Source organism: Pinus tabuliformis, chromosome 2_2 (genome assembly GCF_031772625.1).
Source record: "Pinus tabuliformis cultivar Carrire ecotype Pingquan chromosome 2_2, CPIR1, whole genome shotgun sequence".
In the NCBI taxonomy this organism is placed as follows: Eukaryota; Viridiplantae; Streptophyta; class Pinopsida; order Pinales; family Pinaceae; genus Pinus; species Pinus tabuliformis.
The window spans coordinates 1142250533-1142267324 of record NC_142300.1 but is presented as its reverse complement, the minus strand read 5'-3'; the positions used below and the strand labels follow the sequence as shown (position 1 = coordinate 1142267324).

Sequence of the window (16792 nt, the reverse complement as noted above, 5' to 3'; positions counted from 1 at the left end):
AGGAGTAGAATTCATATTTATTCTTTCTCTTTATGGGATTTCCCTTTGTATCTGTTTAACTAAATGTTGTGTGGGTTTTTACTTTGTATCTATTTAGCCAACTGTTGTGGTTGGTTTCATTTAGAATCAGAATTTGTTTTTAGCCACTTAATGGCCCAGTTGTTTACTATTTTTCTTTTCCCAAAATAAAAGTGACTCACTCTCGAGCATTTCTACCAAATCGTATACAGGTTAATCTTCTAAATTGTAACCTTACTTAAAAATTCCAAAGTGCAACCCCTTATTGAGAATTTTGTTGTGTGTCAATATGACTATAATAACATTCAGAGAAGGTATTCGTGAGACTACCTGCCCCATTTACATGGAGCCACCTGCTGCCGCTTTTACTCAGCAACTATCACTTTGGAAAAATAATAATCAAGATGCATGAGACCATGGTGTTAGGCTCTAAAATATGCAATCATGTAAGTGAATTATGAGACGTTTAACAATTTTAGTGAATTCAAATATAAAACAAAAGTAAAATATGCTCAGGGGAGTATAGTGCATGAATTGTATTAAAAAAAGGACGCTTGCACATACACTCAATTTCTCTATTAGAGAAAGAAAGAATGAATTTTCTTCGATTCAACAAATTATGCTACATCTATACACGCTAACTTCTAAGTTTTACTTTTCTTGTATGGTTACCTATAACGTAGACTCGAATTCCAAACCCTCTAATAAGAGGACCTCAGTAAGTAGTTTGGAGTTGTGACGCTGGCTAAGTAATCTTGGAAAGGATCATTGTTGGAGGGAGGTTGTATTTGGTCTAACTATGGGAATGGGTTTTACAGACTCTTGAAGCCAAAGTTGAACATTGATTAGTTCAAACCAGCATTCTCCTCCTGTTGTTGCTGCTACAACATTAATTCATCCAACCTACAACTTATCTGCGCTTCTTCTTTAACATATTTAAGATCATGCAATGATTGCATGGAACAACTTGAATCAGTGAGAAGAATAGGAGGAATTAAATATTTTGAATCATAATTTGTCTTGTGATTAGTCAGAGAGTTGAAAAATCGAACAAGTTCTGGAAGGTCCATTGGAGCACTATCAGCATTTGAAATGTTGAAATTCTACTAAAAAATGGGGTTTGAGTTATAGCTCATGGATGTAATGGCAAAATTTCTTGAATCATGGTTAGAGATTGTTCTGTAATTCAGAGAGGGGGCAAATTTCATTGAATATTGTGAAGTTCTTTCTGAATGCTCAATGTTCAAGTTCATTATAGTATTCCCAGTGGGCAGTATTCCTGACATCTTTTCATCAATTACTTCATGGAATTGTTCCATTTCTTCTTCCAAGGACCACTCTTACTCCTTAGCTAACTTCTCTGTACTACTCTTCTTGTTGTATATTCGACAAAGTACGCAATCATCCAATTGCAACAAGAAGCAATTTCCTCATCAGAAATATGGATAACCCAAAAGAGAAAATAAATGATTTTAAGCTAATTTTACATCACTTAAACCCATTGCAAGCCCTCATTTTTAAACTGGACTGCAAGCCTATGGATTAAACTAGAAAGCCCTTGATTTCTATAATATAGAAAACAACCACCTGTTTCCCAAATTGATTTTTCTCAGATACATTCATCCTCTAGAGTCTACCTAGTGTGGGCCTTATAATCACTAGGCCATAATGGCATCCAACCTGATAGGTTTTTTAAACTAAGCAACACCTACAATGTCTATTGACATACATGAATATACATGAATAGAATCAGCAAGGCGATATTCATGCATAATCCAATTAGTCTTGTTTCCTTTAGGTTCTTATTTGACATATAAAACTAGAACATTCTTGATGCCAACACACCTATTTCTACCCTTAGTAGTGATGGGTTTATCTATAGTTGTGGCTTTCTAGTATCCTGAGCCAGCAACCCTGTTGGGGTGAGAACCACTTGGATACTTCCTGTCCCTGGGAGTGAAAAAATACCACTCCTTTTCTCTAAACAATGCCTTTTTTGCAAGAATTAGAAACACTTATCAAACCAAAACAAATAACAATTTCTGACAATTGAAAGAAAATAATAATGAAAAACAAAAATTTTCCATTGTAGGAACATGACATGGGCATAAATATGAAAGAACATTATAAATGAATTTAGTTTAAAACAAAAGAACACCCATGTCCATATAACATTATGTAGAAATTTTGAATAATAAACACATATTCAACAGAGATTATCTTGATTATGTACTATTGCAGAATACATACACAATACATAAGCTCCTCTACGTTGATCATCAATTTACAGATGCAGAAACAATAACATGCGCACATAGAAGCATCAATCACACATATCAACACAGTATTTTCCCGGGGAAAGCATCTCGCTAAAAGCCCCAACTATCTATATGTTATATTGATTGAGAACATGTAACAAACAAAGTACAATACTCCTCACAAGTATCTAGCACTATCTCCACCTGTTACACACAATACAGCTCAGATCTGATCTCCAAATCTCCCCCGCTGCTTGCCTGGCTCCACTGCAGAATACCTGCAAGAGAATGAATGAGAATGGATGATCCAATCTCGTTTTTACCTTGTGAAAGTCACTCACACTGGAAATCACATGAGCACAAGCTATATTTCACTTGGTATTGGCCCACAATGCGAATCCTCCTTGGCATTACTCAATCCATGCATGTGCAAAATCTCATGCACAACTGATAGCAATCTCAACCTCTAACACCTATCTCCACTGAACTGTACATGCACTGAGTGAACTGATGTATTCTTCAGTTGCATTATGAGTTAATAATTAGTGAATTAATTAATAACTAATTCACACAACTCATCACTTAGTCTATTGATCAGTTAGACCAAATACAACTAGTTCAACTAAGTCAAACTAAACACAACTCTAGTAACTGCTCATCTAACTCCACAGAACTCAATCACCTAAGTTCTAACTGAAGTCCTTCATGCAGTAGCTCATTCAACCCATAGGAAACTCGTATTTCCTTCTATCAGCTGCATGTGCCACATTCGTAGATCATCTTGAAGTGCTCCAAGAGAATACGATAATGTTTATAGTCCAAATATTATTAAGGGCTAATAATATTCGACTCTTCTATATTTAGACTAAGAAATCACTCCTGCTGTTGTCTAAAAATAGAAGTCCATCTATTTTTTCCAACTTGACCAATCATCCATAAACAACATCCTGCAACTCATAGACATGATCCATATGTCTAAAAATAGACATAGTCTAAAAATAGACATAGTCTAAAAATAGACATAGTCTAAAAATAGACTTTGCACCAAAACTTGCCTGTGGACCCACTTAGTGAAGGTGACTCCATTCCACTAAGCTCCATCATCTTGTTGAAATCTCAACAAGAATTCCTTGTTGCAAACTTTTCAAAACTCCCTCTCAAGAAGAAAGGCTTCCTCTCAAACCCGATCCTGTAACTCTGAATGTTCTACATGCAACACATTTGCCCAGTCCACCTGCTCTCCCAACTGACCACTCTGTTGGGCTAGGAACATACTCTGATGCTGAAGCTCTACCTACTGCTAACAAGTGCTCCCTCTCTGACATCTGCGCTACTGCAACATCTCCATGCATCTCGCACCATTGCACATCTCTCTCTGCCACCTAGCACTGTGCAAAACACTTGTGCCTCTCGCATTTCTGTAGCCTGCATGCTATGCGATGTCCTGGGATTCCCTACACTGTCGCTCTCTCTACCGCTCCATCTACATCTGTCTCTACCCAATCAGTCAGTTCCTGCTACTACACATCGGGGCTCCCGTAGTAAGGTCTCATCCAAGAGGTTGGGTACCTCAAGGATCCTACCCCTCCTCCTTGGGACGATCACTCTATATCACCCCACCTCCTACCTGGAGGTATGGCTACATGCGATCCCTCAGCCCACCTGGCTCAAAGTTTCCCCCTATTGGAGGTCTCTAGATTAGTAGATGTCTCTACTCCATCTCCACTCAGCTTCCCCTATTGTGGCTGCTCCACAACCTCTTGAAGCTGATGCACCAATCGTGGCTCCTCCACAATCGTCTGAGACTTCTTCTGGCACTGCATGTTGAGAGGTCATGTATGCTCCCTCTCAACCACCAAGTCTCCATGACAATGAAATCATATCACTTTTGATTTTTCAAACTTCTTCCCATCATTGGAAGAACAAGATTCGGAAAGAGAAACCTTCTCGTTCCCCTTCTTCACCTTACTCGTTAAGGCACAGTTCTCCTCATCCTGCATGGATGAAGAACCATCTCTGGTGCTCCGTCTAATATCCTCCTGCACAAGATCTGACCAAAGTCTCTCCCATCCTGGCAGTTTCTCCCTTCCATTCACCAAGTCTTGGTAGCTATGCCAACTCTTAGGAAGGTCAAGGAGTGCTAGACTCACCATACTCATCCGTCAGTCACCCCCACACTTCCCAGCTCATCGCGGCATTGGGTGAAATTCGTGAGATACTGGGGCATACTGTCTCCATTCTCACACCTAATGTTTCTGAGTTCCGCTCTTGCTTTGGAATTAAATTCGAATTCCACCAGCTCAAAACTCAACCGCTTTTGATCTAAAATTCGTGAGAACAAAGTATTTCTTGTACAGAGATCGACTATATGGGCATTCACCGGATATCTCACCTTCCAAAAAAAGGATGAATGCAGAGGCTACCTGGCCCGATTACAGACTCTGCCTAAAGAAATAAAATGTAAACACTTTTTGAATAATAGATCCGGTGATCAATATAGCACTGATATCATGTAGAACTTCTTCTACAAATCAACTCACTCTGATACCATGTAGAAATTTTGAATAATAAGCACATATTCAACAGAGATTATCTTGATCATGTACTATTGCAAAATACATACACAATACATAACCTCCTCTACGTTGATCATCAATTTACAGAAGCAGAAACAATAACATGCGCACATAGAAGCATTAATCACACATATCAACACAGTATTTTCCCAGGGAAAGCATCTCGCTAAAAGCCCCAACTATCTGTATGTTATATTCATTGAGAACATGTAACGAACATAGTACAATACTCCTCACAAGTATCCAGCACTATCTCCACCTGTTACACACAATACAGCTCAGATCTGATCTCCAAATCTCCCCCGCTGCTTGTCTGCCTCCACTGCACAATACCTGCAAGAGAATGAATGAGAATGGATGATCCAAACTCGTTTTTACCTTGTGAAAGTCACCCACACTGGAAATCACGTGAGCACAAGCTATATTTCACTTGGTATTGGCCCACACTGCACAATCCTCATTGGCATTACTCAATCCATGCATGTGCAAAATCTCATGCACAATTGATAGCAATCTCAACCTCTAACACCTGTCTCCACTGAACTGTACATGCACTGAGTTAACTGATGTATTCTTTAGTTGCATTATGAGTTAATAATTAGTGAATTAATTAATAAATAATTCATACAACTCATCACTTAGTCTATTTATCAGTTAGACTAAATACAACTAGTTCAACTAAGTCAAACTGAACACAACTCCATTAACTGCTCATCTAACTCCACAGAACTCAATCACCTGAGTTCTAACTGAAGTCCTTCATGCAATAGCTCATTAAACCCATAGGAAACTCATATTTCCTTCTGTCAACTGCATGTGCCACATCTGTAGCTCATCCTGAAGTGCTCCAAGAGAATCCGATAATGTTTATAGTCCAAATATTATTAAGGGCTAATAATATTCGACTGTTCTATATTTAGACTAAGCAGTCACTTCTGCTGTTGTCTAAAAATAAAAATCCATCTATTTTTTCCAACTTGACCAATCATCCATAAAAAACATCCTACAACTCATATACATGATCCATATGTCTAAAAATAGACATAGTCTAAAAATAGACTTTGCACCAAAACTTGCCTGCGGACCCACTTAGTGAAGGTGACTCCATTCCACTAAGCTCCATCATCTTGTTGCAATCTCAACAAGCATTTCTTGTTGCACACTTTTCAACACATTCCATACCCATATACAAAAATGAGTTGATTCATTTTAAGATTGAATGTTTCCATATCAATCAAAGAGACATATCCAAGTTTTAGTTCTAAGACATGGAAGGGAATTCATTTGCAGATTTGGGCAATTAGAGAATTCATTTTTGAGATATGTAGAAAAATCTCATACTTCTTATGTAATGCCCATCTTGCACTAGAAAAACCCCAAATTTAATAGTTTAGCCTTTACAGGTAGCGTAACATAAAAAAGGCTTGTTCAGCAAGAAAGGAACTCAACCAAAGTTGTATGTTTAAAAAGGGAACAACATCAAGGTCACAGTTCAAATAACCTCAATGAAAAACTCTAATCCCCATGGAAAGAAATGAAGTTGCAGTGCAAAATCCTACTTCTCTGGAATTGGTAGTGGATTGAAACAAAATATTCCCTCTACCTAAGTAAATGAACTATCACAAAGAATGATGAAACAAATCTCTTTAGAAAAAGTGGTATAAAATTAACCAAATTTGATACCTCGAATGTTTTATAGACCGTTACCAATTCCTCAACTTTTTGAGGGTCAAGGCAATATCTAGGTCAATGCTTCAAGACCTTTCCCTTCCAATAACTAGGTAAGAGCTAAGATAAGACTTTTCCCTTTCAAAGTAGGGTAGGACCTTATAACCTTTCAGAACCTAACTTCTTAGGACTGTAAGACTAGGGTGTACCTTTTAAAACTATAAATGGACACCCTTCCCCTTAGGACTTTCAGAATTCATTAAAACCAGTAACACCAAGGCCTAACTTAAGCTGACTAGCCACATCCAAACCTCAGTGGAAGTGCGGTCAGTCAAACTAACAACTTCATCACCTCTGTCACTATGGTGGCAATGGCTCTAATTTATCAGAACTGGTAAAAATAATTGTCCCTCACAAATAGAGCATACAATAGTAGTAGGTATTAGTACCATGGCAACATCATGTGCCAGTCTAACCATAACAGTACTGATTCGTAGCCTGTGTGTCTGTGCCATGTGCATGATGAAAGGGATTGGCCTCTGAGGCACACACGTTAATGGCTTAGATTCTACTGGATGTGGAAATGGAAATTTATAAATCCATCCACCTATATTCCTTGATATTATTCCAAGCAGTCCGTTATAGAAATTAGCGTTATCTTTGTGTTTAGTGAAATCATGGAACTCACATTTCACGAATTTATTGGAATTCATGCTCGCCATGACGTGAAAATGCACTAGATAAGATACGATAATTATATTTATGTCCAACTAATGACCATAAAATAGGTGAAAGGGATTGTTGAGTACAATCATGTCCATAAAATGCGGGAGAACCAAACAGTCTCCTATAAAAAATACAATGCATGAATATAAAAGGTACAATGTAGGAACATAAAAGATATAATGAATGGAATGTTCTAATGAAAAGGACCAGACCAATCTCTCCTAACATTCGAGACTAATTGAACAACACTAAAGGAAAATTCCATAAATTTTGTTGGCTCGATGAAGGATCCATAGGAGGTACAAACTCTCCACTAACTCGTTGTCTAGGGGAGTTTGTGCACTGCTAAGGCCTAAAGGACCTAGTATGTCTTCTAGGGACAAATCTGAGATGGTTTAGCTACTACAATCTCGTGTGGTGGGGTGAGGTCCCACTAATTATCACTGATCTAGAGTTTGGATATAATGAAAGGGTACGAATCATTCTTTGTGTGCCGCTATCTGTAGGTAGTACCCTAAATATCGTCGTGATCCTTTGTGTCGGGTCTGGTCTTATGGGATGCTGAAGAATATGCTCTGAGAACCTAATATCTTCCTACATATATAGGGCCAAACATCTCTAATCGGGATACCTGAAAAGGTCTGTGAGGGTTTGAGAGCCTCTGAACATGAAATGGAACCTCCCTCTAATCTCGTAGTAGATAGGGCATCCAAAAATAAAGTGCACCTCAGTCTCTACTTCATGTAAATGACATACCTGGCATATTTTGTCTGGCCTATCAATCTAGTGGTCTATCTCTACCTGAAGTCTACGAGAACCTACTCTGAACTGGCCTAGAGGAATGTGAAGAGCATGCATCTAGTGGTGAAATGTATATAAGGGTTGAATAATGAGCCTGTCTCTCAACTCAAAGAAGTTCTTAGTGTAGAAGGCCATCTTTGGGCATAACCCTCTTAGAGGGTTGACCCAGGCAACCTAGATGAACTGCCTATAGATGTCCTCCTTGATGATCTTGTTCAACTCTTGTTTAGTAGGTAGAATATGAACAGGAGCATCCAAGGAATATCAAAAAGGAGGGAGACGATCCAACTGAATTCCCACAGACTTTAAGAGATTTGAAACTCCTATAAAACAACATCTAGCCCGACCCGAGGGAGTAGAACAAGCAATATTCTTAGAAGAGAAATATGCCAAGTAAGGGTATTGGTCCATACTCTTTATCATAAATGTCAAAGAACCATCCATAGCCTTCAAGCATATGAGTTATAGGCCTCCCAGGACACTGTTCTCATTTATCTTCAAGAGAAAGATAAAAAAAGTCATGTGAAACCTGTTTCATAGTCTCTATCAATGACAAAGGTATGCCATGATTTATTATCTTCAAAACATTTGAAAACCCATGAAATTTGAAAGCTAAACAATAACAAAATTGGTTGGATGATCGATAAAGGAAAGGGAAAAAATAAAATCCCAAAAATGTGATCCCATACAAACCTAAAAGAAACCCCATTCCTAGGATGTCTGAGCTAATTGGCTCACAGTCTTGAAGTGTTGGTCGAGATCTTCTAGGCATGTTAGGTCAATGACGGGAAGAGAGTGTTGGACTTGAAGAGGACAAATTGGCCTCAGATCAAATGGAAGGATGTACCGTGCATGGACTTCCTCCATTTTCCTTATATGTAGTGTCTACGCAAGATCAATGGGTCTCTTAAGTCATTTAGACTGCCTTAGAAGATACTCCATGGCAGCAGATGAAGAATACATATTCATAGCAGGCAGTGGAATTGGAGTGATGTGAAACTTGGAATTGGATTTGAAACCTCGAAGACATGATTATAGGACCTCGGGCCCCCTGACACGCACAAATGTCCTTCTTGTGATCATTCTGGTGTCATCCATGTTCAGTGCCATAAACTCCATGAAAAATTCAAATGAATTCTCCTGAAAGTCCAATGTAAAAGACTCTGACGCACACAGATGTGAAGTGGAGAGAAAAAAGGCGGCTTAAAAATATGTGCACAATGCAAGACAAACATGAGATGTGTAGACTAAAATCAAAGTTCTATTGATTCGAAGGAAAGGCCTATTGGCGTAATTATACTTATAGGTGTGTTTATTTTGGAAAAGAAGTTTTGGAATTTTAGTTTAATTATTAATAATTATTAAATAGAGAGTATAAGTCTAATTTTCATAGAATATTTTAATAATTTTTGGTAATATATAAATTTTTTTGAGAATGACTTATGGTTTTTTAGGATATGGTATTGACAAACCATCATGTTGGACCATGGTATTGTAACAAGTCCTATTTCTAAATTATGAATCTCGTTCCATGTTATATATATATATATAGTTAATTATAATTTTAAAATTTTAAAATAAAGTTATGTGTTAGTTAGTTTTATGATTTTTTTTTTTTAAATTTTAGTAATGAGATGTACCATAAAGTGTTTAAAAGCTTATTATAGATTGATGGATATTGATGCCTACCAACCATTTAATTTTATAGTTACATTAGTTGAATTTGTTAGAAAAATAGAGCAGATTATGAAGACACAAACCATTTGATATCTTTATTCATCACAACATTTACAAATATATAAGACATGTAATATTCACTTTCTTGATCTCATCAAAATGGATGGAATCTGTCCATGGTATTTACGTGGTATTTTACCATAGCATCAACCCATTGTATTTTCCTTCGATTTTCAAGGAAAAATAATAAAATAGAGTCTTTAGAGAATCCATCGGTCTATAAAAGTGGATAGAAGCTAAGAATTTGGATCTTTTTCTATTTTTCTTAAGTACTTGGTGTGGCTAGTTCTAGTTTGATCATAGGGACAAAAACTTTTGTACCACTTCCTTCGGTTATTAATATAAATAAAGGTTGCATTTCCAAATCTTGTTGTGTTCAGTGTTTTGTTTGCAATTATTTTTAACTAGAACACATAGACATTCCAGATTGGTTTATTATTTCATTGTTCGGGATATTATAGTGGTATCAGCATTGTCTTGCCAACCTGAGGGTTTTATTAGAAAATTATAAATTATTTGTAGGGTTATTTGGAGGTTTCATGCAAGGAAGTTTGATGGAATATATTATCACCCTATCCATATTCAGTGGTATTCTGTATCGCACTAGTTGGTTTTATTTTTAGTTGATTGAAAGGAGAATTTTCTGCATTGGTTTGAGAGTTATTATTTTTCAAATAAAGAGGTCGATATTGATTGCTACATTCCAAATTGGGGGTCAAATTTTAGGAGGATGTGTTCATTACCTTAGAGGGTCATGAATCTTCTCTAATTGGTGTTAGATTACTAATCCTCAAGATTAACCTTGGGTTAGCTTGGGTAGTTATTGGAGTCCAAGTACTCCCGAGAACTAATTCAACGGTTTCCTATATGTATTTATACGTACAACCTGTACATAATTCCTTGAGATTTTTAATATACAGTTTATTCAGTTTCTAGTTGGATTGTCTTAAAATGGTATCAAATCCCCTGCTGTTGTTTATAAACTCTATGTTGGCGTTGGAAATGGTTTGAGTGCTAGTGTCTGGTGCGTAAAGCGAGAAGGAAAGAGCACTGGTATTTGGTGCGTAAAGTTGGTGCATCTGTTGGGAGGAAAGACCATTGAATAGAGGCCACCAACAGGTCATTGTTTGAAGAGGATGTTTGTTCAGATTGATGATGTAATCAGTTCTGGTAAGATCTGTTTTGCACTTAGTCTGGAGAAAATTGTGATGGTTGCATAAATAGTTCCTCAATTAATTTCATTCTCAAAGTATTGTTTTAACTTCCTCTTTCGACCTCCTCTACCAAATGTTTGTGGTTTCGTCACTGATCACTGGTCTTTAAACATAATAGTGTTGGTTGTTGTTTACTAGTTAAATAGACAAAATTGAAAATTCTTTTCATAGGTTGAATCTGAGGCTTCAGTTACAGTTGGTAATCATATCTTCAATGGTATTAAAAACAAAACTTTCAACAATTATGTTGCAGAGTATGAATGAGGAAATTCACTCATTCTGATTTCGAACCATAGTTATGGAGATGCACTATATTTTTCCATTCAGTCTCATTTTTTTTTGAATAGAAACTGAAAACGATAGTTTTAAATGCCATTGACATGGAAATATAACTTGTCATAATGGGTTTTGCATGGTAGGCATTCCTTTCAGTTCACAATAGAAACCCAACAACATCCTTATCATACATAAGCATAGTTTTCCTTGAGGGAGAAGGTTCCTCTGCTCGAAAAATATCCTTAAACTACAACATGAGGACCTCTCCAACTAGCATTCATTGAGTGGATTTGATTACACTTGTCCGGGTTTGATCTGTGGCAGTTTTATTGGTTGAAATTTTTTCATTCTACTTGCTGGCCATCTTATAATTTTAATTAAACGATATTCTTTTTGTTTTAGGGAAGGGGTGACCTTCCCCGCGATCCAAGCTTCCTTAGGCCAATGGTTTGTGTCTCTGCATTATCACTCTGCGTTTGGGTTGGAATCTTTGATTGACTGTTTTTTCATAGTTGATGATTGGTATAATTTTCAATTAAACGTCCACACACTGAAAATTTCACAACACGTCTCAGATCGAGTTGTTACCAGCAAGAAACAGTGAATGAATGGTAAATGTATTGCTCCAATGATTGTGACAAATGAGTGTATGGTTAACTGCACCAGATGGATGTTGAGGTGAGAAAGATTTTTATTATGTGCCTTATAACTTGAATAAGTTGAATCTAGTCAAAATGCCACAATAGATAATAAGTTAACATATTAAGCATTGATTATAGAAATATGCAATCAAGGAATGAAAAGTTGTTGTGGTCAAAAATAACTAATTTGGTATTTTAAAAATTACAAGGTTACAAGTTCAAATCTTTGTGCATGATAAATTTTGGAAGGACAAGTTTTGTGACTTAATTTAGGGAGGATGGTTAATTGAAAGAATGAAGTAATTATAGAGATGGTTAAAGGTGAAAGTGCATAAATACTTCAATTATTCAATAAGTGTGACAAAACATTGAGTATGACCAATAAACAAGATAATTCTGTAAGATAATTTTGTTACTCAGCGGAGATTGATTGTCATTGAGTATGACCAATACACAAGATAATTCTGCAAGCTTCGGTGGAGATTGATTATCATTGAGTATGACCAATACACAAGATAATTCTACAAGCTAATTTTGTTACTCAGTGGAGATTGATTGTTGCTTTATCTGTATGAGTGATTTTGGACAAAGTGTTATTTTTTAGGCCAATTGGTTGAAAAGAGTGATAGTAATGGAAAAGAACTTTTGTATAAGGGTGTTTATTCTCAACTTCCTCTCTCTAAATTTTGAATATTGTACAAGGTGTTATTCATCTTTTATTTGAATTTGTATTGTAGATGGGTGCATGATCGATTGAACCCAACACCCAGTTAAATCATCGTCAATTTGTTTGGGTGCATTTTCGGTGGTAGCCAACACCCCTTTTTCAAAGTTAATTGTTGAAGAACATGGAAAAAGTCGATGATTTGTTGTAGTTATTACACAATTTAATGTCATTCGGTGTTCATAACATTGTCCAAGTCAGCAAGGACATGCTCTTTGAGATCCAAATATATTTGTAAAATGCAAAAAGCAAAATTGATTTTTTGGAACTAGAATCCTAGTTTCAATGAGAAGAACTACAAAAGAAGAATTTTGAACTCATCCTTGTTCAAAATAATAGTGTGTTTGATCCCGATCATCACTCAGAAAATAGTTAGATTAATTTTTCTACAAGACCAGAAATTGCTCTTGAAGAGCCTGTTCTTGAGCCTATTTTTCAAGATGCGCAACCATCACAACCACTTCAGCAACTTCTGCGAAGATATACAAAAGTAAATGCCACTAAAAGTTCTTATGAGAAGCTTGATATTCCAAAAACTTTCATAAGGCCATGGGAAGAGATTAGACACAATAAACACAGAACTGGTTTGGGTTACAAAGAGGATATTCTGGATGTATCTTTTCACATACCATATTTTGCAAAACCGATACTATTACAAAGCACTGGATTCTTGGACAGTGTTGTTCCAGAACAATTTGATAGATGCCAAAAATGTAACAGGGTTGGACATGTGAAAAATCGGTGTTTTTATCTTCACCCATGTGAGCATTGCGGAAAGGAAAATCATCATAAAAATAGATGTTCCAGAAAGAAGTTTATTGCAAGAGAGAAGGTAAATTTCAGATGGATTGCTTCTTGGGATTGGACCAAAACTGCCAAGAAGATTTACAGGGCATATCAAAGAATATGTTCTAGAGTGATGAGCAACCTTGTAGTAATGAAGAGTACTTCTCACCTTGTATCCGACAGGGGGGAATGGTTGATGGTCTGCTATAGGTTCGAGTTCGAGATGTCAAGCGAGCCTGAGTCAGATTTAAATTGATTGAGTTGATTGAGCACTTCCATGTTTGGAATTGTTCAAGGAACTTTTATGATAGTTCTAGAGTTTGTGGTCACCATAAAACCACATTTTTTGTTGTTCTGAGAACCGCTATGAAGGTTCCAGAGTTGGTGTTGGTTGAGACCTTGATTTCTCCCATCTTGGTTTGTGGTTATCATTAAAAACCATTTCTTGAGAGACATTCAGCTCTTGGCTGAGATGCATTTCTGCATTTTGAGCTCTCATTATTGGAATTTGGTATATCCCTTCGTATTAAGGGGGGACTGTTAGATAACTAATACTCAAGATTAACCTTGGGTCAATTTGGGTAGTTATTGGAGTCCAAGAATTCTCAAGAACGAATTCAACTGTTTCCTATATGTATTTCCATTTACAACATGTACATAATTGTTTGAGATTTTTAATATACAGTTTATTTGGTTTCCAGTTGGATTGTCTTACAATTGGGTCAAGAGCAATTCTTACTAGGAGGCCGAGGTTGAATTTCTCACATATTGGGAGGACGAGTCTATCTAATTTTTAGAGGCGAAGGTCCAACATTATCACCAAAGATTGAGGTCAAATTTAGGAAACTTAGAATGTTTATTGACATAACTGTAGATAAGATTGAGGTCAAATTTAGGGAACTGAGAATATTTATTGACAAAAATGTAGATTGATTTCATTAGAGCTACAAGAGGCCAAATTGTATAAATTTAGAGGGAGGCCGAATGCACTGTGTTTAATATCTCACTGAGCTACATATCTATTAGGAATGAAATTTTCATCTAGATGGTGTGATGAAAGTGTTACTGAGCCTTGAAACAAGAATACGTAATTGTCAAGGCCATTCAGATTGAATTTAGTAATCACAGCTAGCAGGATTCGAACTGCAGATCTCCATTGAAAATATGGATTTTGAATTCTAGTTAGAGCCATTTGGATAGGGGTTCTAATAAAAAATATGTGATATGAAGACAGATAGTGAACATATTGATCATGAAATAATTAAGGTTGAAGATGTCCAAGAGACTCAGTTGATGGTGGAATATAGTCATCGACCCCTCATTGACCAAGTACGGTCCATGCTTGGAGTCTAAGAGCCAACAAAGGAGGAACTTTCGATTTTTGAAGGTCACGGGCCCCTCGTTGACCAAGAAAATTGTTGAGATGCGGCTGGAGGGTAGTGCCAACAAATCTAGACAATGCAGCTGAGGATGCAACATAGTCCTATGTCTGTTCAGTGGGTGCAGATGAGATTGAGAACATCATTGTTTGGGTGAAAGATGCCTATTCAACTCATTGCATGGCCAAGGGATATTTGACTTATTTTCTCCACACTTTGGACTAACTCCATATGGAGTGATATGGTGCAACAATTATGCATTGACAATTAAATTTGTGTATGTTGTGGGACACCCCCTGCAACTATTATAGATAACACGAGATCACCATCAGTGACATTGCCTGTATGTATTTCAAAATCCTTGTTTTCTTCTAACATAGAGTAGGCATATTCATGTTCGATTACAAGTAGGAGGCATGCAATACTACCAATACAAGTACGAAGGTTAGGGAGGAGTAGGAGCCATGCAATAATGGTAACTGCAAGTATGAATCTTAGGGAGGAGACCATGGTAGCATTGCAATTGATTATATCAGTCACTGGAACCCAAATGGTCTCTTAGATTGACATATGTATCAGCGAAGCAAGGCAAGGTTTCACTGGCCTATTCCAAGAAGGATAATCACTAGATTCAATTAACGAGACCCTAATGAGAAGTGATGGGCTCTTAGAGTAGGCTTAGGATTGTGCTGCAACCATTGGGATCAAGATTCCATTAAAGAAAATCTTGGTCTTAAGATTCAGTGGCAAATTGGATCTAGTACAAGCCTACAACAAGTTCAATTTTTCATGAGTTTTACCAGAAGCCCCAAAGTGACACGCTTTAGAAGCTTCGATCCTCCTTCAAAAAAAAAGATCGGAGGTATACTGTGGGAGGGACTCGATCCTGATATTTTCTTTTATCACAGGAACAATTTTGCTGAAGGCAGACAGAGCGGCCCTACAAATCATCATGCATCCTTTCCTCTTCTGTGGGTGATGTAATTTCCTTCAATAGAACACTGGTCAAATGCATTGGATAACAAGTTTATGTGGGGGTGAACCAACCAAAATTTCTGTTTGGAAAATTTTATTTAGAGTTAGGAGTTTATATACTTATTTGTATGGGTGATATAAGGGAAAATTTCTTGAGAAGGGGTGGCTATTAAAAAAAGAGAAAAGGAGAGTGGAGTAATATTTGGAGCATTGAAATTAACTGTGTTTTGGGGGAAATTTGTTTGATGCTATGATTTCTTCACCAACGATGGTTGCATTGGGTTATTATTATTATTTGCAGGTGTTCAATTTCCTTATGGAGGCTGAAGATTCAAGACTAGTATAGATTGATTTCTCAAAAGGGGTGTAAATCGACTTTATTGAAGAGGGACGAGGAGAGAGAAGAAAGAATAAGTATCAGAATCCATTAATTCCAAACCATAATGTCATCATTTTACTTTTGGAAGCACCTTAGAAATCATGGTAATACATGGTTTTACCTTTTTTATGTTTATATAACTGCTAGCCTACTTATTCTTAGACAAATCCATGTTTGGTTTCACAGCGTAGTGAGATCTTTGCACTAGTAGATTTTGTGGACCAAATCTCCACACTTAACATTGGCTAGTGAAATAAGACGCATAGAAAATGGATTCTAGTAGCATGGTAGCATGTCAAACAATGATATCATTGATGACAAGTTTTTCAAAAGCTTTGATTGCCAGTGACATAGATAGAAGGTTCAACTGCTTAATTATTCCAACTCATTCAGCCCGGAGAAGTCTGCAATTCTGCACTTCATCGCAAAAGCAAGGTATCATTGAAGGCGATGGATGCAGGATTTCGACACCTGATATGGATGATGATGATGGAAATATTTGAGGGCCAAGAATTAGATTTGAATTTTAATCTAATTCAAAGAAAATTGCACCTGTGTCTTGTTGACTTGTGTAGATGACTTTGAAGCAAATTTAATTTTGATTTAAAACATTATTTCTATGTATATGGCGGTC

General features: G+C 36.8%; 1 pseudogene; it reads right to left on the bottom strand.

Annotated features, from left to right (window-relative positions):
• Positions 1-719: 719 nt before the first annotated feature.
• The window catches only part of LOC149197429 (uncharacterized), a 62834-nt pseudogene continuing 46761 nt past the window's right edge, over positions 720-16792 (bottom strand).